The following is a 25,620-nucleotide window of genomic DNA, read 5'->3' on the forward strand; positions in this document are numbered from 1 at the left end:
CTCCACAAACCTGGAGTGGCTATATGGATGCCCCCTACCCTATCATACATTCGAAGAACCCGTATACATAAAATCTAGACAAAAAAGGAAGGAATCGAACCTCCCAAAGCTGGTTTCAAGCCAACCCCATGGCCTCCATGACTTTTTCAAAAAGATATTAGAAAAACCATTTCATAACTTTGTCAAAGTTAAATTACAGGTTAAACCCCGTATATCTTAATGGCACATGCAGCGCAAGTAGGTCTACAAGACGCTACTTCTCCTATCATAGAAGAACTAATAATCTTTCATGATCATGCCCTCATAATCATTTTTCTCATCTGCTTCCTAGTCCTGTACACCCTTTTCCTAACACTCACAACAAAACTAACTAATACTAGTATCTCAGACGCCCAAGAGATAGAAACCGTCTGAACTATCCTGCCCGCTATTATCTTATATCCTCTACATAACAGATGAAGTCAACGACCCCTCCTTTACTATCAAATCAATCGGCCATCAATGATATTGAACCTACGAATACACCGACTACGGTGGACTAATCTTCAACTCCTATATACTCCCTCCATTATTCCTAGAGCCAGGTGACCTACGACTCCTTGACGTTGACAGTCGGGTGGTCCTCCCAGTTGAAGCCCCCGTTCGTATAATAATTACGTCACAAGATGTCTTACACTCATGAGCTGTTCCCACATTAGGCCTAAAAACAGACGCAATTCCCGGACGCCTAAACCAAACCACATTCACCGCCACACGACCAGGGGTATACTACGGCCAATGCTCAGAAATCTGTGGAGCAAACCACAGTTTTATGCCCATCGTCCTAGAATTAATCCCCCTAAAAATCTTTGAAATAGGACCTGTATTCACCCTATAGTACCCCTCTCACCCCTCTCCAAAGCTCACTGTAAAGCTAACCTAGCATTAACCTTTTAAGTTAAAGATTAAGAGAACCAACACCTCTTTACAGTGAAATGCCCCAGCTAAATACCACTGTATGACCCACCATAATTGCCCCAATACTCCTCACACTATTTCTCATCACCCAACTAAAAATATTTAATACAAATTACCACCTACCCCCCTTACCAAAAACTATAAAAATAAAAAACTACAATAAACCCTGAGAATCAAAATGAACGAAAATCTATTTGCTTCATTCATTGCCCCCACAATCCTAGGCCTGCCCGCCGCAGTACTGATTATTCTATTTCCCCCTTTACTGGTCCCCACCTCCAAATACCTCATCAACAACTGACTAATTACCACCCAACAGTGGCTAATTCAACTGACCTCAAAACAAATAATAGCTATACATAATACCAAAGGATGAACCTGATCTCTTATACTAATATCCTTAATCATTTTTATTGCCACAACCAATCTCTTCGGGCTCCTGCCCCACTCATTTACACCAACCACCCAACTATCTATAAACCTAGCCATGGCCATCCCCCTGTGAGCAGGCGCAGTAATTATAGGCTTTTGCTCCAAAACTAAAAATGCCCTAGCCCATCTCTTACCACAAGGCACACCTACACCCCTTATCCCCATACTAATCATTATTGAAACCATCAGCCTACTTATCCAACCAATAGCCCTGGCTGTACGCCTGACCGCTAATATCACTGCAGGTCACCTACTTATGCACTTAATCGGAAGCGTCACATTAGCAATATCAGTTATTAATCTTCCCTCAACACTCATCATCTTCACAGTTCTAATTTTATTAACTATCCTGGAAATCGCCGTCGCCCTAATCCAAGCCTACGTTTTTACACTTCTAGTGAGCCTCTACCTGCACGACAACACATAATGGCCCACCAATCACATGCCTATCATATAGTAAAACCCAGCCCATGACCCCTAACGGGGGCCCTCTCAGCCCTCCTAATAACCTCTGGCTTAGCCATATGATTCCACTTCTATTCCACAACCCTGCTCACACTAGGCCTACTAACCAACGCACTAACCATATACCAATGATGACGTGATGTAATGCGAGAAAGCACATACCAAGGCCACCACACACCACCCGTCCAAAAAGATCTCCGATATGGGATAATCCTGTTTATCACCTCAGAAATCTTTTCTTCACAGGATTTTTCTGAGCTTTCTACCATTCCAGCCTGGCCCCTACCCCTCAACTAGGAGGGCACTGACCTCCAACAGGCATCACCCCACTGAACCCCCTAGAAGTCCCACTTTTAAACACATCCGCATTACTCGCATCAGGAGTCTCAATCACTTGAGCCCACCACAGCCTAATAGAAAATAACCGAAACCAAATAATTCAAGCACTACTTATTACAATTTTACTGGGCCTCTACTTCACCCTCCTACAAGCCTCAGAGTACTTCAAAACCCCTTTTACCATCTCCGATGGCGTCTATGGCTCAACATTTTTTGTAGCCACAGGCTTTCACGGACTCCACGTCATCATTGGATCAACTTTCCTCACTATCTGCCTCATCCGCCAACTAATATTTCACTTTACATCTAAATATCACTTCGGCTTTGAAGCCGCCACCTGATACTGGCACTTCGTAGATGTAGTCTGACTATTTCTATACGTCTCCATCTACTGATGAGGGTCCTACTCTTTTAGTATAAGCAGTACCGTTAACTTCCAATTAACTAGTTTTGATAATACTCAAAAAAGAGTAATAAACTTCACCCTAATTTTAATAGTCAATACCCTTCTAGCCCTACTACTAATAATTATTACATTCTGATTACCACAACTCAACAATTACATAGAAAAATCTAACCCTTACGAATGTGGCTTCGACCCCATATCCCCCGCCCGCATTCCATTCTCCATGAAATTTTTCCTAGGAGCCATCACCTTCCTATTATTTGACCTAGAAATTGCTCTCCTATTGCCCTTACCATGGGCCCTACAAACAACCAACATACCACTAATAGTCATATCATCCCTCTTACTAATCATTATCCTAACCCTAAGCCTGGCCTACGAATGATTGCAAAAAGGGTTAGACTGAGCCGAATTGGTATATAGTTTAAATAAAACGAATGATTTTGACTCATTAAATTATGATAATCATATTTACCAAATGCCCCTTATTTATATAAACATTATACTAGCATTTACCATCTCACTTCTAGGAATACTAGTATACCGCTCACACCTGATATCCTCCCTACTATGCCTAGAAGGAATAATATTATCACTATTTATTATAGCTACTCTCACAACCCTTAATACCCACTCCCTCTTAGCCAATATCGTACCTATCACCATGTTGGTCTTTGCTGCCTGCGAGGCAGCAGTAGGCCTAGCCCTACTAGTCTCAATCTCTAACACATACGGCCTAGACTACGTACAAAACCTAAACCTACTCCAATGCTAAAACTAATTGTCCCAACAATCATATTACTACCACTAACATGATTCTCCAAAAAACATATAATTTGAATCAACACAACCACCCACAGCCTAATTATCAGCATCATCCCCCTACTATTTTTCAACCAAATCAACAACAATCTATTTAGCTGCTCCCTATCTTTCTCCTCCGACCCCCTAACGACCCCCCTCCTAATACTGACTACCTGACTTCTACCCCTCACAATCATAGCAAGCCAACGCCACCTATCCAACAAACCACTATCACAAAAAAACTCTACCTCTCTATACTAATCTCCCTCCAAACCTCCTTGATTATAACATTCACAGCCACAGAGATAATCATATTCTATATCTTCTTCGAAGCCACACTTATCCCCACCCTAGCTATCATAACCCGATGAGGCAACCAACCAGAACGTCTGAACGCAGGTACATATTTCCTATTCTACACCCTAGTAGGCTCCCTCCCCCTACTCATCACATTAATCCACACCCACAACACCCTGGGCTCACTAAATATTTTACTACTCACCCTTACTGCCCAAGAACTATCGAACTCCTGAGCTAATAACTTAATATGACTGGCATACACAATAGCCTTCATAGTAAAAATACCCCTTTACGGGCTCCACCTGTGACTCCCTAAAGCCCATGTTGAAGCCCCCATTGCTGGCTCAATAGTACTTGCTGCAGTAATCTTAAAATTAGGTGGCTATGGCATAATACGCCTCACACTCATTCTCAACCCCCTGACAAAACATATAGCTTACCCTTTCCTCGCCCTGTCTCTGTTAGGCATAATCATAACAAGCTCCATCTGCCTGCGACAAACGGATTTAAAATCACTCATTGCATACTCTTCAATTAGCCACATAGCCCTTGTAGTAACAGCCATTCTTATCCAAACCCCCTGAAGCTTCACCGGCGCAGTTATTCTCATAATTGCCCACGGACTTACATCCTCATTATTATTCTGCCTAGCAAACTCAAACTACGAACGAACCCACAGCCACATCATAATTCTCTCTCAAGGACTTCAAACCCTACTCCCTCTAAGAACCTTTTGATGACTTATAGCGAGCCTTGCTAACCTCGCCTTGCCCCCCACCATTAACCTACTAGGAGAACTCTCCATACTAGTAACCACATTCTCCTGATCAAATATCACCCTCCTACTTACAGGACTTAACATGTCAATCACAGCGCTATACTCCCTCTATATATTTACCACAACACAGTGAGGCTCACTCACACATCACATTAGCAACATAAAACCCTCACTTACACGAGAAAACACTCTCATATTTATACACCTATCCCCCATCCTCCTTCTATCCCTCAACCCTGATATTATTACTGGATTTACCTCTTGTAAATATAGTTTAACCAAAACATCAGATCGTGAATCTGACAACAGAGGCTCATAACCCCTTATTTACCGAGAAAGCTCATAAGAACGGCTAACTCATAGTCCCATGTCTAACAACATGGCTTTCTCAACTTTTAAAGGATAACAGCCATCCGTTGGTCTTAGGCCCCAAAAATTTTGGTGCAACTCCAAATAAAAGTAATAATCATGTACACTACCATAACCACCCTAGCCCTAACTTCCTTAATTCCCCCCATCCTTACCACCTTCATTAATCCTAACAAAAAAAATTCATATCCCCACTATGTAAAATCCATTATCGCATCCACCTTTGTTATTAGCCTCTTCCCCACAACAATATTCATATGCCTAGATCAAGAAGTTATTATCTCAAACTGACACTGAGCAACAACCCAAAGAATTCAGCTCTCCCTAAGCTTTAAACTAGATTATTTCTCCATAATATTTATCCCTGTAGCACTGTTTGTCACGTGATCCATCATAGAATTCTCACTATGATATATAAACTCAGACCCAAACATTAATCAATTCTTCAAATATCTGCTTATTTTCCTAATCACCATGCTAATCCTAGTCACCGCTAACAACCTATTCCAACTCTTCATCGGCGGAGAAGGCGTGGGGATCATATCCTTTTTACTCATTGGCTGGTGATATGCTCGAGCAGACGCCAACACAGCAGCCATCCAAGCAATCCTATACAACCGTATTGGCGACATCGGTTTCATCCTAGCCCTAGCATGATTTCTCCTACACTCCAACTCATGAGACCCACAACAAATATCTCTCTTAAGTGCCAACCCTAGCCTTATCCCGCTACTAGGCTTCCTCCTAGCAGCAGCAGGCAAATCGGCTCAATTAGGCCTTCACCCCTGACTCCCCTCAGCCATGGAAGGCCCTACCCCTGTCTCAGCCCTACTCCACTCAAGCACTATAGTTGTAGCAGGAGTCTTCCTACTCATCCGCTTCCACCCCCTAGCAGAAAATAGCCCACCAACTCAGACTCTTACAGTATGTCTAGGCGCTATCACTACTCTGTTCGCAGCAGTCTGTGCTCTCACACAAAATGACATAAAAAAAATCGTAGCCTTCTCTACTTCAAGCCAACTAGGACTCATAATAGTCACAATTGGCATCAACCAACCATACCTAGCATTCCTACACATCTGCACCCACGCTTTCTTCAAAGCCATGCTATTTATATGCTCTGGATCCATCATCCACAACCTCAACAATGAACAAGACATCCGAAAAATAGGAGGTCTACTCAAAACCATACCCCTCACTTCAACTTCCCTCACCATTGGCAGCCTGGCACTAGCACGAATACCCTTTCTTACAGGTTTCTACTCCAAAGACCTCATCATCGAAACCGCAAACATATCATACACAAACGCCTGAGCCCTATCTATTACTGTCATAGCCACCTCCCTAACGAGCGCCTATAGCACTCGAATAATTCTTCTCACCCTAACGGGTCAACCTCACTTCCCAACCCTTACCAACATCAACGAAAACAACCCCGCCCTATTAAATCCCATTAAACGCCTGACAATCAGAAGCCTGTTCGCAGGGTTTCTCATCACCAACAATATTCTCCCCACATCTATCCCCCAAATGACAATCCCACTTTACTTAAAACTCACAGCCCTAGGCATCACTTCCCTAGGACTTCTAACAGCCCTAGACCTCAACTACCTAACCAACAAGCTCAAAATAAAATCCCCACTATATACATTTTACTTCTCCAACATGCTCGGATTCTACCCCAATATTATACACCACACAATCCCCTACCTAGGCCTTCTTACAAGCCAAAATCTACCCCTACTCCTTCTAGACCTAATTTGACTAGAAAAACTATTATCTAAAACAATCTCACAATACCAAATCTCTGCCTCCATCACTACCTCAACCCAAAAAGGCAGAATCAAACTATATTTCCTCTCCTTCTTCTTCCCACTTCTCATAACTCTTCTTCTAATTACATAATCTATTACCCCGAGCAATCTCAATTACAATACACACACTAACAAACAATGTTCAACCAGTAACCACTACCAATCAACGCCCATAGTCATACAAAGCCCCCGCACCAATAGGATCTTCCCGAATCAATCCTGGCCCCTCCCCTTCATAAATCATTCAACTTCCCACACTATTAAAATTTACCACAACCACCACCCCATCATACTCTTTCACCCATAACACTAACCCCACCTCCATCGCTAACCCCACTAAGACACTTACCAAGACCTCAACCCCTGACCCCCATGCCTCAGGATACTCCTCAATAGCTATTGCTGTAGTATACCCAAAGACAACCATCATCCCCCCCAAATAAATTAAAAAGACTATTAAACCTATATAACCTCCCCCATAATTTAAAATAATAACACACCCAATCATACCACTAACAATCAACACTAAACCCCCATAAATAGGGGAAGGCTTACAAGAAAACCCCACAAACCCTATTACTAAACCCACACTCAATAAAAACAAAGCATATGTCATTATTCTCGCACGGACTACAACCGCGACCAATGATATGAAAAACCATCGTTGTATTTCAACTACAAGAACACTAATGACCCTGATACGCAAAATTAACCCACTAGTAAAACTAATCAACCACTCATTTATTGACCTCCCCACCCCATCCAACATCTCCACATGATGAAACTTCGGCTCACTTCTTGGTGCCTACCTAATCCTTCAAATCACCACAGGGTTATTCCTAGCCATACACTACTCACCAGACGCTTCAACCGCCTTCTCGTCGATCGCCCACATCACCCGAGACGTAAACTATGGCTGAATCATCTGCTACCTTCACGCTAACGGCGCCTCAATGTTCTTCATCTGTCTCTTCCTACACATCGGCCGAGGCTTGTATTACGGCTCATTTCTCTACCTAGAAACCTGAAACATTGGCATCATCCTCCTACTCACAACCATGGCAACAGCCTTCATAGGCTATGTCCTCCCATGAGGCCAAATATCCTTTTGAGGAGCCACAGTAATCACAAACTTACTATCTGCCATCCCATACATTGGAACAGACCTAGTCCAGTGAGTTTGAGGCAGCTACTCAGTAGATAGCCCCACCCTCACACGATTCTTTACCTTTCACTTCACCTTGCCCTTCATTATCACAGCCTTAACAGCCCTCCACCTTCTCTTCCTACACGAAACAGGATCAAATAACCCCCTAGGCATCCCCTCCCACTCCGACAAAATTACCTTCCACCCCTACTACACAATCAAAGACATCCTAGGCCTATTCCTTTTTCTTCTCACCCTAATGACACTAGCACTATTCTCACCAGACCTCCTGGGTGATCCAGACAACTACACCCTAGCTAACCCCCTAAACACCCCACCCCACATCAAACCCGAATGATACTTCCTATTTGCCTACACAATTCTCCGATTTATCCCTAACAAACTAGGAGGCGTCCTAGCCCTACTGCTATCTACCCTTATCCTAACAGTAGTACCTATTCTCCACATGTCCAAACAACAAAGCATAATATTCCGCCCATTGAGTCAATTACTTTATTGATTCCTAGCCGCAGACCTCCTCACCCTAACCTGAATCGGAGGACAACCAGTAAGCTACCCCTTCATCATCATTGGACAAGTAGCGTCCGTACTATACTTCACAACAATTCTAATCCTAATACCAGCCATCTCCCTAATCGAAAACAAAATACTCAAATGAACCTGCCCTTGTAGTATAACCTAATACACCGGTCTTGTAAACCAGAGACGAAGACCTCCTTCCAAGGACAAATCAGAGAAAAAGTTCTTGACTTCACCATCAGCACCTAAAGCTAAGATTCTAATTTAAACTATTCTCTGTTCTTTCATGGGGAAGCAAATTTGGGTACCACCCAAGTATTGGCTAACCCACCAACAACCGCCATGTATATCGTGCATTACTGCCAGCCACCATGAATATTATATAGTACTACAAATACTTGAACGTCCATAGTGCATACAAAACTCACCCCACATTAAAACCTCCCCCCCATGCTTACAAGCACGAACAGTAACTAACCCCCACAACTACCGAACATCAACCCCTCCTCCAAAGGCAATCCTCAACCCTTAGAATATCAACAGACCTATACATCCTTAACAGTACATAGTACATAAAACCGTCCATCGTACATAGCGCATTACAGTCAAATCCCTCCTTGCCCCCACGGATGCCCCCCTCAGATAGGAATCCCTTAATCACCATCCTCCGTGAAATCAATATCCCTCACAAGAGTGCTAATCTCCTCGCTCCGGGCCCATAACACTTGGGGGTAGCTAAAGTGAACTGTATCCAGCATCTGGTTCCTACCTCAGGGCCATAACATCTAAAAAGTCCCACACGTTCCCCTTAAATAAGACATCACGATGGATCACAGGTCTATCACCCTATTAACCAGTCACGGGAGCTCTCCATGCATTTGGTATTTTCGTCTGGCGGGTGTGCACGCGATAGCATTGCGAAATGCTGGCCCCGGAGCACCCTATGTCGCAGTATCTGTCTTTGATTCCTGCCCCATTCCATTATTTATCGCACCTACGTTCAATATTACAGCCGAGCATAACTACCATAATGCGTTAATTAATTCATGCTTGTTGGACATAACAATAGCCAACGAATGAACACGCAACCGTTCTTCACACCAACACTACAATAAAAAATTTCCACAAATCCCCCTCCTCCCCCCACTTCTGGTTATAGCACTCAAAAACATTTCTGCCAAACCCCAAAAACAAAGAGCCCTAACATTTAGCCTAACCAGATTTCAAATTTCATCTTTTCATTTTGATAAACGAAACAGTGAACACTTGGATTAAGTAGTAATATAAAAAAGGGTGAGACTTTCTAGTGATTTTTTATCTCAAGCCATTTATCAGTGATGGGCCTTCATGTTGTACTTAAAATATTTGCAGCTGTTGCACTGGTTTGAAGATTTTGGTGATGAGAGTTATCTAATTGAGGTAGGAGAACAGGGTCTGGGGGCAGGGAACCTAAGGACTTCCTAGAACTAAATCAAATAAAAAAACTCCAACTTCCTATGATCAAGTAAATAACTTTGTAACTCTACTTCAGCTGTAACAGGAAATATCCTCTTCATTTGTACACAGGGTGTGCATCAAGTAAATGACTTTATAACTTTACTTCAGCCTCTTCATTTCCATAGGGCATACAGCAAGTAACCAATGGGAAACATCTAGAGGATATTTAAACCCAAGACAATTTTGTAACAGAGCCTTTGAGCTGCTTGCTTGGGCCTGCTCCCCCCATGTGGAGTGTCCTTTCATTTTCAATAAAGCTCTGCTTTTGTTGCTTCATTATTTCCTTGCTTTGTGCTTTTTGTCCAATTCTTTGTTAAAAATACCAAGAATCTGTACACCCTCCACCGGTAACATAATCAGTTGTCGGTACTATATCTAGAAAGCAATCTTGGAAATACGTGGTGATGCTCTTTAAAAATTATAAGGAAATTATCATTTGCTTATTCTTACTTTGTTCTTGTTTTGTCATATAGTATTTAAGTGAGAGGAGAGTATTTCTCATTGAATTTCCAAATCTGATATTTGCATTTATCATTTTTTAATGATGAAGAAAAAAGTTAGTTGTCTTACTCTGGTAAGTTTCGCATAGGACCTACGACATTTTTGATGTGTTCGGTCATAATTGCCAGAATGCTGGCAATTAGATATATGCAAAGAATACCTAACTACTTTAATACAGTGGTTTGAAGTACTGCAGGCAGTAATTCCCAAACACCAAATCACAGTGTTTTAATTTGTAACATGTTAGAGAAAATGATAGGATTTTTCTGCAGCATAAATATCCTATTAACTAAGGCCTGTGCTGTTAAGTTACAGGGCTTTGACTTTTGGGTCTAAAGAAAGCACCAACCCCTGCTACATTTTGAGCATTGACACCAGTTGAAGCATCATCACTAGACTAGGGAGAAGGTGACAATCAAAATGTATTGCTTTTGTGAGACATAGGGCCAGGAATTAAAACTATGTAATTCTCTAAGACCAGAGACTATTGTGGAAGAGATGGGTGCTTACAATTATAAGCGCCGATTTTGCGGGATAAGATTAGTTCAGAGTTTTTCTATAAATTAAACATTAATATCAAAGGCACTCTGATACAAGGCCAGCATCTGGGCCCATGTGTTGGAATAACAGGGTTTTCTTGGACCATTGACCTGGTATTTAATAGAAAATTGGAAAATGTTATAAAAAGTTTATGGAAATCTTATGGTCAAACTGATTAAAAGTAGGCAGATTTGTTTACGAGGTTTTATTAAAATCAATTTTCACATTTATTATACACCATGTAAAGGCAAACTTTTTCTCTTTTGAACAAAATGTTTGTGTAATTTTGAGAGAAAATATTTTGTTTACCTTCTGAGCAAACTGCAGGGAGAAGATGGAGGAAGGAGAGACAGATATAGCTGGCCTCATGCTGTCTGTATTAGGTCTTATTGTTTGGGAAACTGAGTCTCCTCTATCAAAAGGTAAAAGTTTTTGTTTTATCATTATGGATAAATGAATGACTGTTTTATGGTAATCAGTGATCCTACTTTATCATATCAAGTTTCTTAAAACCTTGATACTTGACAGACTTTCAACAAAATTCCAGGTTCTAAATTTAGTCTTTTTGATCTTAAACTACCTTTTTTGATATGAGGTTCCCTGAAGTCCAAGAGAGACATATTAGGCTTATTAGGTTTATTTGTTATGTTAGTGGAAATATTGTAAAATCTGAGGTGGTGTTTACCTTCCTTTGGGTTATATTTATACAGATGTATTGTTCATATGTGGTCCAGGATAGTATGACATTCCTAAAATTCTTAATGTATGTTGTAATTATTATGTTAAATTGTTGTATGCCACATAAATAACCAAATTTCCTTGTCAACCGTGTCTTTAACTATGGCTGTGTTAAGACTTTTGTCATCCACAATTGATGTTTTGCTTTGATTCTTCTCAGAAAAAGTGACTTATAATCAGCTACAGTCCAGGGTTTGCTTCTTTGGAGGAGTTCATGAAAAGGACTATTGAATGCAAGTTTCTGATAAATTTGGAGATTGTGCCCTTGGTTAGAGAGAAAATTTGCAGGGCATTAATTGAAAGATTGCTGTGTTCATAGAGATTACTAACCCAATATGAAGCAGAGAAGGTGTTGACATGCATGGACTGAACTAATGGAGAACAGAAATGATTTTTTATGGTGCTTTGGTTTGAAATATTGTGGATTGTTTTTGTTTTGCTTTTCAGAGTCTGGAGAGTTTTTTCCTTTTGAGCTACTTATAGTATTGAAATATACTTTATGTATATTGAGTAGAGTATACTTTTGTAAACAGAATTTGAGTCATTTCTTGGTCTGCCTAATTTCTCCAGAATTTGTAAGCTATTTGTGAATATTCTAATTAACGGCAATGTGTCTGTTTGCATACATTTAATAACCACAAGTTTTCTTTTGTAATGGTTATTTTCTCAGGGCTCTGACTGAAATGGCCATATGAGAGGTTCTGCCAAAGCCAATTTAGGAGAGCCTATGCGGACAATAATTCTTGCTGCACTTCATGTGGGTAATCAGGCCAAGTATATGGGACTGAAACATATTTTGCAGGTAGATTGGTCCTACTCTGTTTTGTCTTTGGAAGTGGGAGACTGGAGAGAGAAATATTGTATGTCAGAAGGAAACTCTATAAGAGTAACCTTTGATTCCTAGGTGGCTACATGGTCACCCATAGTATGGAGCTGACTGTGGCACCCCTCTTCATCATGAAGCAGCCAGAAAGACTGACAGCCTTTCATGATTAAGGAATTTATAAACAAAACAGAAAGGGGGAACTGAAACCAACCCAGTAATCCCATAGATCGTTCTTTTAGATGAACATAGAAATTGATCTTTCTGGTCTTAAGGCATGAAACTTATATTTGTTTTATCTGAGTTCCTTCCTCAGAAAAGGACTTTCAGGCTCTCAAAAAACATATGGAAAAACTGAAACTCACCAGATTACCACATCCTGACAATGGGGCTCTGAATTTCTCATTCATCATGTTGCTTCCCTGCCCCTCCCTAGTTCCTGTTTTGTTTACACATTACTACATTTTTGTCCCTGCTATATAAGCCTCTAATTAGAAGTCAGGGAGATGAACTTGAGACTGAGGTTCCATCTCCTTGCCTGCAGCACTCAATGAAAGCCTTCTTCTTCGGCAATACTTGTTGTCTCAGTGATTGGCTTTCTGTGAAGCAAGCAGCAGGACCTAGACCAAATCCCTGGTGTTTCAGTAACAAGATTAGCATCAGTGTCCTATTACCTAGATTAAGAAAGAGTACAATATCAGTATCTTGGATTCTCTGTTGTACCCCACAATCATAGCTTCTTCTGCTCCCTCAGGATTAATCAACTTTCTAAATTTTGTGTAATGACAATCTCTTTATAAAAATAGTTTTATTTCCAAAATATGTACATCTATATAATATATCATTTAGTTTTTATTATTTTTAACAATTTTTGTATTCTAAATATCTTCTTTCAGTTGCTACTTTCTCTTATTGCAAAGTTTTTGAAATGTGTCGATGTTGTTGCATGTAGTTGCAACAACTACATGTAGTTCATTAATTTGTGAGAATATGTAGTATTCCATAATATAAATGCACCAAAATATATGTGTACATTTTACTTCTATTAAATGTTCAGCTAGTTTCCTCTTTTTTAAATGGTTCTATGAGCGAGACAGAGGAGGGACTCCCTTTTAGAGGCCTCTTGGACCCCATAAACATGGAAATAAATGAAAATTTAAGTTTCTTCAAGGGAAATTCCAGACACCTAGCTAGCCCTGAAATGTAAATAAGCAACTTAATAAGAAAGAAGGAAGGTAATAGTAGCTTAAAACAATAGCCAAGGAAATTATAGTCAGGAGATGTTTGGTTCTCTATAGAAACTAAATGTAACATCTTTAAAAATGTTCCTGACTTGTTTATTTGAAACACCAAGCTCCACTGAACAGATTCCATGGCAGTACACTTCAGATAATGGGAATTGAAGACTGAACTCTGACCACCATTCCTTGTTCTAAATTTCCTCCTGAGGTGCCTGGAGGGAGTCACATGCAGAAACCAGAGCTAACAGTCTTTTCTGCTGGCCCAAAATTTTTAAACAAAGCTTCCTCCTTAGCCAATTGCAAATCAGAAAATCTTTGAACCTCCCTATGAATCCTGGTTCAAGATATCCTGCCCTTTTAGGTGAAAAGCAATGTGTAACCTCCATGTATTTATTTATGATTTTGCCTTTAATTTCTGCTTTCCCAAAATTTACTCCTGTCTTTTAAAAGTCTTACTTTAAAGCCATTGAGGAGGTCAGAGTTTAACCATAGTTGCCTGAGTCCCTTTGCTTGGTGCCTTGCAAATAAATACTTTCCTTTCTCCTGCTACAAAACCTTGGTGTGGATATCTGGTTTTACTGTCCTGGGCGAGTAGATCATAGTTTGGTTCTATAACATGAACAGTCCTATATTTTGCCACTTAATGCCACATATGCAAAAGTTTCTTTAAGCTAATATCTAAGAGCAAAATGGCTAGGCCAAAAAAATGTGCACATTTTAATTTTAATAGGTAATGCCAACTTTTTTTTCCAAAGTTGTTGTGATTTATATTTTTATCAGCCATGGCTGAGTTGCTATTGCCTCACATTTTAATGTACATTTGTCTTAATCTGATTTGTCATTTCACCAATTAGGTGCATATGCAATGGCATCTCATTTTGATGTTAATTTACATTTTTGTGATTATGAGGCAGGAGAATAGGGTCAGGAGGCAGGAAACTTAAGGCCAATTCATGCTGAGTCAAGGAAAAACACCAAGGTCTGGGGGAAGCAGGAAGTCTAAGGTCAATTGTTGCTGACTTCCCAAAGGTGGTTCAAAAGGAAAACACTTGCATATGGGGCGGAGACCCCAAGGCCAATTAACACAAACTTCCTAAAGCTACTCCAAAGGAGAAACCCCATCTCTCCATGCTGAGTAATAAAGGATCACAGGCTACTCTCCCTAAACCCTCTCCCTTCCACCAGGTCTCAGATGGAAAGGGAGAGTGCCCTGGATTGGCTGTGGGCCAAGCAGGGACCATCCCTTCATCTGCATAGGCCGCCAATTCAGCTCAGCCCTGAATTAGCCATGAACCAAATCCTTCATTCAGATAAGGAGTAACCGATAGGAACCTCAAATGGAGTACTTAAAAGTCCAGAAAAACTTGTAACTGGGCCCTTGAGCTATTTGCCCCGGACCCACTCACACCCTGTGGAGTGCTTTCTTGCTTTTATAAATCCTTGCTTTCACTGTTTCATTCCTGTGTTTTGTCCCTTTGTTAATCTGTTTGCGTGTTTTGTCCAATTCTTTGTTCAACATTCCAGGGACCTGGACAGCTCACACTCAAGGTCTGCCTTCCAGTAATAATTATTAATGATATATGTATCTTTATGTAATTTTGAGCCACTTATATTTGCTCTTCTGTGAAATGACAGCTTGTATCTTTGCTCATTTTTTGCTTTTAGACAGATGGGAGAGGGCCAAGAGTTTGTCTGCTTCTCAGTTGCCTTCAGCTCAAAATAATTCTCATGCCAAACTGGCATATTTTGAGTGGCATATTCTGCTACCCTTCAAAAGTTTGGCGAGCTGAGTGGATAGACATTGTTCTGAGATAATCCAAGAAAATAGTCACAGAACTCTCACCTGTGCATGAAATGGACAAGGATGTATTCTTAAAGAGCCGGCTTGGTGCAGTGGCTCACGCCTGTAATCCTAGCACTTTGGGAGGCTGAGGCAGGTGATGCTGGAACCTGGGAGGCAGAGGTTGCAGTGAGCCAAGATCATGCCACTGCACTCCAGCCTGGGCGAAAGAGTGAGACTTTGTCTCAAAAAAAAAAAAAAAAAGAAAAAGAAAAGAAAAAAGTAAGAGCCTATGTGTCCCCTTAATGCTGATTGTGACCTGCAGCAGTATGGAGGTGAAGGAGTGATGGGCGACCCCTGTTTTCTGAGTGCATCAGTGACAGGTTCACCTGCCTTCCTCACCTTCCCTCTGTCAAACTCTTGCCTCGCTACTGATGAGCCTCTCTTCTCCTTTTCCTCACACAATTCTTCTCTGTTCTCTTTACTTCCTTTGTGTTGTTGTTTGCTAATTTCAATCTGCGCTCATATTTAGGCCTTATCTGAAAATGGCTGTGAAACTTGTCATGGTGCGCCTACTATTGTAATTGGATGCACAGCATGGGTTCTGTTTTTGCCTTTGTTTTCACAAAGCAAGGTACAAATGATTGGTTTCTAATGCTATTTTGAAAGTGGTTGATTTTCATCTGAATTAAACTGTGTTTATTTTCAGCTCCATGCTTGTGTGTTGGGGAAAGGACATGTGTGTGTGTGGGCATGTGTGTATGTGAGATTCAGAATCAATTCCTACTTTCTCCACAGCATGATACCCATAGCAATTCATTCTTAACAGGGAAGATTACAATTGAGGTCAATCATCCCTTCAAATTTGCTCATAAATACATTCATAGAATGACAATTTTGGATGAAAAGAAATATATAATAAATGAGAATAAAAAAAGTATATTGACAGTGTGCTTGAAACATTGAAAAAAGAAAAGTCAGTCATTAAAGACTTTTAAAAAATTGCTTGATTAATAATGATTGAGTTTTTATATTTTATCCAGATTTATTAACTTTCATGATACAAAATACTCCTAAGTGATTTCAGAAACTACCAAATATATTTATCCCAAGTCATTCTAGTTTTAAAAATTAATAACTTTTGCATAAATGCTGGACTACAGAGTCCCTATGAACATTGCTCAATGGCTTTTACTATAATTGAAACATAAAAAGTTCCAATCAGTACATTTAATGGTGTTGGACTCTAAAGATTTCTATATGCAAAGAAGTGTGAATTAAAAACAACTGTTAAAGTAATTACAATCTCCTTCAGTGAAACCTCATGGAGTCTCTTTCTGCTACTTCTAGTGAGGCTCCTCATTGGCATACTCTCACTATGCAGGTTTTTAATTAAATTATTCCTTGATTATGTTACCCCAATTCCATGTTCCTTGTAGACCCAAATTCTTACCCAAAATCCTAGTTGTCGTCTCACTAACACGACATGTTTCCTCTTGTCATGGTCCTGTCTTCCTAGCCAAACTGAAGCTGAGCAGCCCTCAGGTCCTGTGTTATCTTGGGAACCGCATCGCTTCTCGAGCTCTCTTTTCTGAGATTACAAATGTCGATTTTCGAAGCAACTATTTTAATGCTTCACAAATTTACATCTTATACAAAAATGTGTGTGTACAGTAGTGTTGTGGTATGGAAGACATGAATTACGTGGAAACATATCTCCCCAGGCTAATGAAACAACAGTGTCACTAGCTCACGTTTCTGAACATCTTCAAATGTTTTCTCAAGCAAATGATGCAATCATTATTTTTAAATATTTGCATTGAATATTGACATCGTTTCTCTAGTCTTATCTGTTCTTGAGGCTCAGGATCTGTGCTCTGCTTTTTGCTGACCTGGTTCTAGGTTTGTATTGATTTATTCATTCCCTTCAGAGTTTCCTTGGAATTTCGTCTTTCACCCTTGGAATCCTATTAACTCTCTTTTCCCAATTATCATGAATGATGTTCCTGTCTACCTATGATCCTTCTTCAGGGACCTGAATTCAAAGGAAACTGGTATAACTTAATGTTGTCCATTAGTTTCTTTGAATTTCTTCATCTTCTCTCATCTTTCTTCAGGAGAATTCAGACTAATATGTATTTTTAATTTATTCTAGTGAAATATCTCTTATAGAATTTACTTAGCATTAACCATGATTCAAACACTGCAATAAATTCTTTGGTAGATATAATTATTCTCCCTTTTGTATGAAGAAACCAAGACTTAGAAATTGAATAATATTTCAAAGTTCATGTAGGTATTAAGGGTTGGAAATAATATGTAAACCTAGGCGTGTGTAATTTTACAACTCAGCTCAAACCACTTATTATATGGCTTCTCTTTTTTAGAGATTCTTAATGTTGGAATCGAGAATACTCTAAAATTATGATATGTAGCTCTTCCCTAGGAAAATATATTATTTTTTATCACATAAACCATAGTAATTTAATAATACAAACCACAGTAATTTTTATCAAACGAGTAAAAAGAGAATTATACTTTTCTATAATTAAATATTTAGTTAAATATGTATATACTAGTAGGGATATAGCTTCTACATACTGCTTGTCTCCTATCCTCTGGTTTTTGTTTTTCTTTTTAACTTAGGGAGGAGCTGGGCTTATGGTGGATATTGGATATTTGATACAGATACGATCATACTTTTTAAAAATTTTCTTATTGCTTTGTTAGATATTTTAACATAACTATTTTCTATTTTTTACATAAGCATTTTAAAGTTATTCATAATAGCTGCATAACATTCAACCATGTGGATAAACCAAATTCAATTAAAAATTGTTCATATCCTATGTTTAATATGATTCTAATTTTTATATGTTAAAAGATTCCTGTGTTTTTCCTTATAAGTAATGAATTCATTGAGTATCCTTTTTAGAAACTTTTAATTTTATAAGAGTTTTTTTAATAGAAAAGTTGAGAAGGTTCGATATATATCTAGTATATCTAGTATCTCTATCTAGTATATAGAGATATACCTAGTATATCTATACTAGATATACAGAAAGTTTCTGTATGTCTAACATTCAAATCAATTTTGATACATTGTTATTAAGTAAAGTCCATAATCTATTAAGATTTCCTTAGTTTGTACTCAATGTCTTTTCTTGTTCTAGGGCCCCATCCAGGATTCTGCATTTGATTTAGTTACCGTGACTTCCAGGTTCCTCTTGGTGGCACCACTTTCTCACATATCCCTTATTTTTAATGACCTTGACAGTTTTGAGGAATACTGATCAAGAAATTCATAAAGTGTTCCTCTGTTAGGATTTATCTGTTTTTCCATTTCATACTGGGGTTATGGGTTATGGGTTTTTGAATAGGTGAAGCTTGATTTTCATCCATCCTACCAAGGGTATACACCATCAACATGACTGATCTCTGTTGATACTGACCTTGACCACCTGGCTGAGGTAATGTTTGCTAAGATTCTGTGCTGCAAAGTTACTCTTTCCCCTCCTTTTCTATATTGTATTCTTTGACGGAGGTCACAATGTGCAGCCTACACTTCAGGAGTGGGAAGTCATGCTATACCTATGATAGCAACAGGAGACAGAGAAATTCTAGGTAGACAGTGGCAGGTCCCTGGCAAAGCCCCACCTTCAAGCTGAAAAGCCTCACACCATGGCCCAAAGTGAGAACTGACATCCCTGTTTTCCTGCTTGAATGTTGCCTTTTCAAAAACCACTTATGGCCCTGTCTCACCACTCCCATCCTGTGCCTATAAAAACCCCATATTCAACTGGCAGAGAAGAGAAACAGCTGGAAGTAAGAGAGAAGCAGCTTGATTTCAGAGGGACAGCTTGACGGTGTAACTTCAGGGAAGAATTTGGCTGGAGACGACCAGACTTCAGGAGAAGATTACCTTCCCGTCCTGTCCCCTTTTCAGCTCCCCTTGCTGCTGAGAGCCACTTTTATTGGCAATAAAATCACTGCATTTACCATTTTTCAATTCATTCATGTGAACTCATTTCTCCTGGATGCCAGACAAGAGCTTGGGAGCCACGAGTACAGATGCAAAAGGCTGTCACACTTGCCTTTTACCCTTGCTGGCAGAAGGCAACCGCTGCACATGAAAAGGTAGAAGGCCCACTGAGTTGTTAACATTCAAGCCATCTGCAGATGGCCGAGCTAAAAGAGTACTTTAACATGCCCTATGGCACTTCAGGGATCATGGGCACCCCCCAAGATGCTGCCGCAAGGCCCACACGGAGTTTGCTCCTACCAGCACCCAGAAGTTCTCGCCCTGGCTCCTGCACCTGTTCATGTGTGTGCTCCCCCCTACAAGGGGTGGAATGCAGCGGGTCTGAGTGAGTGGAGTTTGCCCCTGCCTTACCAAAGCAATCAGCTGGTTCCAGTATGCATGCACTCTAGTTCCCGCCTCATTTGCTTATATGCTCCCTCCCAAGAGGAGTTGAAAGCTGTGGGCTGGGTAAACGAGGCACCCCTATTGTGAGTCCTGTGAAGAGGTCAGGGAAATATCCTGCTTCACCTATTTGAGGGCAGAATATATACATAAATTATTTTGAATCCTCTGCACTGGAGATGTGCCTCTTCTCCCCTACTTATGTATTTATTCAATCATTATTTATATCGCTATGTACTCACAGCCTTTTATGTTATAGTTTTAGTTATGATCTAAAAGTATTTTATTTATGTTGTTTGATCAGATTGTCCCAGGTTTGTCCATTGGGAGCCCTTCCAGTTGATTCCTGTGTCTCTTTGGCATAGTTCCATCGTGTGTGTGTGTGTGTGTGTTTGTGTGTGTGTGTGTATTTTGTGTGTGCACATGCAGGCATGTGTTTGAGCATTTTCTTTTCTTTCTGTCACTATGGGATGCTTCAAGCTTATCTTGTATATTCCTTGAAACAGAAAGTAATGTCATAAAGAAGAGATTGTAAAGAGCCCCTGCAGCTCAGGGCAGACTTTTCTGAAAATTGAAATTATCCCAGATAGCCACAGCTTTAGAAACTCTTCTAAAATGTTGCCTCTACTCTGTCCTCTGATAGGTCTGATGAACATAGGAGATTTTCACCTCCACTCTTACATTCTCACATTATACAGATTCTGGACTCTGCTGACAATGCCTTGAAAGTCAAAGACTTGTGGCAATAGAAGTATATTGAGGTGTGTTCTAATTTTAGGTGAATCAATACCCATTCTCTATTAATATGCCACAGCGACCATTTGCTGAGTGATTCTCACATAATTCATAGACTGCTGGGCTTCTAAGCTCCTTCTAGAAACAGGGTTTATGGCATCCCTATAGGCTGAGCAAGCACTTTGCTTCCTGTGTCTTTTACAGACCAAACCACTGGCTGTTGGGCATTTAAGTGCAGGAAATTTACACCAAGTACACAGCGAAGTGGGTAATGAATGCTGTCTTTTAGCTCCCTTTGCCCACACCTTAACAGAAAAGGACAGTGAGAATTTTGCAAAATAAGAAGGTAGGCATGTCTCCAAGCAGGGGGCTGATGACCTGTGTTGTGTCTTCAGGCCAAGTGGCTATGGGCAGTCCCTCTTTGGGTTTCTCCTACTCATGAAAGGGTTTGAAAAATGAACTGATGGGTGTCAATTAATGAGTACTCAAAAGAAAGTAACATAATTCTTGAAGATAAAAGAACCATAATTTTGCCATTTCTTATATTGAAGGCATAAGGCAGGAAATTTATTTTCTTCTATTTTCTCCTCTCTACATTCCTTCAGATATCCTGGGAAAGAATAGGTTTTGGAAAAGAAAAGAAGCTGTTTCACAAATGCTTTGGCTTCGTTGCAATTCACATGTTTTGTCTTTGGGAAAAAGTTTTGAACCGAATGACTATTAATATCACTTCAAACTCTAAAATTGGCAGTGCCCTCAAACATTTTTAAAAACGTAAGATATGTACAGTAAAATATATTAATAACTTAAACTTCAAATAGGAAACATGTAAAATAATCCATCAGTTGAAGTGTTAAACTTGCATTGCCTCTCCAACTTTAATAATTCTTCTCTCTCCTTCCCATTCTGCTTCTCTCCAGAGAGAGAGCTGTCATGCGGAGAATGAGAGAGAGCACCATGGGGTACAGCCAGACCTGTTGCATGCAGAACTAAGCCAGCTGAGGACAAGGAGGAAAGGGGCACAGAGGCGCATCTTCCTGAAACAATCGGTGTCCTCTTCTCTGCTACTGTGGATCTCTAACCGGAGAGGAGACAGGCAGAAAAGCCCTGTTTCTGGCTCCTGCTGAGACACTGACTGCCAGAGTAAGTCTGCTGTCTTCAGGAGCAAGGTAGCACCACGCACTGGGTCTACTTATTTCCTCAAATGCGTGAGATTAGCACTGTTCCCAAGGGATACAGAAACTCAATTCTTAAGTTATTTACACATGAAAGTGAAAACTACCTGTTACATAAAATAATGAATCATAAATACATTTTATTTATTGTAAATTATCTAACTTAAAGACTACCTATAACATTTTAGTTTTAAGCTTGGTCATGAAAAATGCAGGCCTCATAAACCATTTAATGGGGTAATATTAATGGTTAAATCAAATTATTAGATATTTGAAGATTGCATTTTTTCTACTGAATATACAAAAGTTTCATTTTTTATTTTATGTTAATCAATGAAATATTTGACGTGCTTTTATGGCAGTGTCTTGGCGATCACTAAAGCCACTTAGCAAAAGCCATCACCCCAATGCTGAGACTTCTAATTCTCTGGTGTGTTTTATTGACATTATACATATTCTGTATCAATCAGGACAACTGAACCATGCTCAGTACCTGGGCAAGTTGTTTGTGCCTTTGCTGACAAGATTGATTACCCATGCAAAGCTTGAAATATTTAATTATCCATGATTAAATATAGCTTCCTTCTTTGGAATTTGCATGTTTATACTTTTTCAGAATTAAAAGAATGTGTACGTGTATATATAGCAACATCACAGAGTAGCATACTAACACAAGAAGGAAACCCTATGGAATCCATATGAGTTATACATTTGACAGCAAACATTGAGTCCTCTATTTAAAAAAATTAATGTACAAATTATTCTATATTAAAAATGACACCTCTGTTTCAAAATGTGGCTACTCCAATGACTGTATTTTTAGATGTTAATGTGGAAATACCAAATTAAATCTATTATCTACTATTATCTATCTATTCTTCTAAAGTGGAAATACCAACTTCAATTTACTATCTACTACCATGCTAACCACAACTTAGAATGTGGTTAGATATCTATCATTTCATGATAGTTCAGTCAGTTTTATCAATAACAGAATGTTTTCTGCAAAAATTCAGCCACTTTAGTAATTCTAAAATTCTGAAAAGGTGCTAGAATCAAAATTTAAAATTATTATCAACTGGTAATATCATATGCTAATAATAGCATGAAAGACAAAAAAGTGCTCAGAGAAATGCAGGATAAAATGTCGACTCTCCCTTAAAGTAGAACTTTAAATCAAACAAATTCACTTGTGTTTAATGCAATTCAGGGAACAACTCTGTTTAGAAATGTATAGTACGTAGACAGAAGGCAGACTACCAAAGAGAAACAAATATTTGCTATCTGCGTGTAGTGTGTGTGTGGGAGTGTGTGTGTGTGTATACACAGACTGCCTAACTTTGGCTTCTGCTTTCAAAATGTGTGCTTTGTAGCACTTCTCATAACATAGAAGGAAGGCACCATGAGGCAAAGGACAGAGCTGACCAACAGAGATTATTGCTCCAGCTCTGACTTTCCCTAGGTCTCAGACTTTCTGTCACTCAGATAATATCATTGCACCTCGTCTTACCCACGTATCTAAGGGGAGTGTGTCATGGCCGACTTATGCTCAGCTCACAGGATGTGGTGAGCATTTAACTGTGCTCAGAGGTTATAAAAAATTGGGTTGCCGGAGAGGGTTCACATTCCTATATATAATCTGAACCTGTACTTAGGAGTGTAATCATCAAATTAGAAGAAATACTGTGTTTGCCAGGACTGGTGGAGGGGATCATTATTACTAGTGAGGTAAAGAGGGGAGGTGAGTTTTCTCAGTGATGGGCGTGGAATGAGAATACACACCTGGAGATAAAGCTATGCTGTATTATACCCAAACCTGGGTCTTCAAGCATCAGTCAGATTTGTTTTTAGTGGGATAAACTATTTATCACACTACAGATGTTATAATGATCATTAAGTTAGGTTCTTAATGCGGGGTCATCTGTGAACTTGGATAAGAAAAAAATATGTATGCCTTCAGCTTTAGTAACTTCTAATTGAAATTTGGTACTTTTTTCAAATATGAATGTAAATTTTAAAACACAGTAGCTTTGGACATACCAAGAAAACTCATAAAATTTTAAATACTTTAACATTTATATGCAGTTACTATGGATACATCAAATTTTTGTTTTGCTTATCACTATAATTATGGTATCTTAAAAAGTAAGTAGTCCTTATTAAATCATGGTACTTACTAATCCTTCATAGTTAGATCTCAATGTGGTTAATAAAAGAAGCACTTTTTAAATTGAATTTCAATATAATTTGTTTCCTTTGTGATTATATATATTTTAATCATTCTTCTGAGACAGGGATCATAGGTACACACTGCCAAAGGAACATTGGCAAAGTTTAAGAGCCTTTGTCAGTGCAGCATTTTCAGTGGCAGAGCAGAAAGTAGAGGCTGCCTTCCTATTTCAGCTTCTTGAAACTCTGAGATTTCTGAGGAGATTATCCTAAAGTAGAGATGGTAACAGGATGGGAAAAGAAACGGCTGCACACAGCAGGGAGAAGACCTTGCTAACCGACTCTCCAGGTGGTGGGAAGGGCCTCTGGGGGCTCTGGATCATGAGGTGCATGGAGAAGGGAGTCACCTGGGCAGTGGGGCTCTCAGGATCAGTAAGGCTGATGAACACAGCTTGACATGCCACAAAGTAGCCTGCAACTTCAAAGAACTGTGTGGACTTGGCCGTAAACAATGCCAGTGGTGACCACAATGGATTAGAACCCATACCCTTGTGTTCTGAGCTCCTGCAAAACCCCCTAACTCCCCACTCAGATAAACTGTGCAACATTTACGAGGGACAGGTTGTTTAAAAATGATTGCATCTGAAATTACAGAAATCTGTTGGCATGAAATCTGATTTATTTTGATGTAGAGAAAATGGAGTCCTTTCTCCTACATTCAAGTTTCTGAAGAATACATCATGCTGGTTACATTACTTATTATTTTATTAGAACATTAACATTTTTATTATAATCACTTTATGAAATGCAGTGAATATTATTTCAAATCCTGAATATTGGGAGGAATGTTGAAGCTTAATTTTTTAATAGCTTTTGTAAACTATACTCTGATTTGGAAGACATATTTTGGACTATTTCATACCAGACGGAGACATTTTTAAATGAATAATAATAACCTTTAAATATGATTACATGAAAATCAACTTTAATCTTTCATTAACGAATATTTATAATGTGTGTACTATGGAATGTACTGGACATTGTTAGAGGCATCAAAATTACAGCCATGGACAAGAGGCACAGGTACTAATTATAATTTGAAGAAGATAGGCAGATGAATGATCACAATAACTTTAGTTGAAGATGATGAATGTTATGAAGGGAGATGATGAGTACCATATAATAGAGACTGGTGAGTGGCTGGTAGGCTATTTTTGCTGAGTAGTGAGGAAAGTCTCTCTGAAGAACTGGCATTTCTTCTAAGACATCAATGTTGAGAAGAAGCTAGTCACACAGAAGCCAGAGACTCTGGGATGCAGAGGCTCCTGGGAATTAGTGAAAATTAACTGGGGCAGAAAGAACGCATGGGTTTCTGAACCTATGGCTAAGAACAAAGTGTGTGGAGATGCAGCCTTAGCCAAAAGCTTAGCCTTCCCATGTGGAATAGAATGCTTTAAGGGAAGTGGTTCCATTTGATAAAGACCATTTTAGATGCTACTTTCCAGAACGGGTGATGGAAACAAGATTGGATGCAGAGAGAATGGTAGGTGGAAGTGCTTCAAGTTCAAGACAACAAAGGCTTGAGCCATGGTAGTGACAAATGGAGAAGGAAGACTGGATTATTCAGATGTATATTTTGTAGTTTGC

General features: G+C 39.5%; 2 pseudogenes; both read left to right on the forward strand.

The window, feature by feature from the left end:
• Positions 1-204: 204 nt before the first annotated feature.
• Positions 205-1,816, forward strand: LOC117981394 (cytochrome c oxidase subunit 2-like; annotated as a pseudogene).
• A 3,035-nt stretch (positions 1,817-4,851) lies between these two features.
• On the forward strand, positions 4,852-6,755 carry LOC117981391 (NADH-ubiquinone oxidoreductase chain 5-like; annotated as a pseudogene).
• The last annotated feature ends 18,865 nt before the right edge of the window (positions 6,756-25,620 follow it).

The sequence above is a fragment of the Pan paniscus genome, chromosome 7 (genome assembly GCF_029289425.2).
Source record: "Pan paniscus chromosome 7, NHGRI_mPanPan1-v2.0_pri, whole genome shotgun sequence".
Classification (NCBI taxonomy): Eukaryota; Metazoa; Chordata; class Mammalia; order Primates; family Hominidae; genus Pan; species Pan paniscus.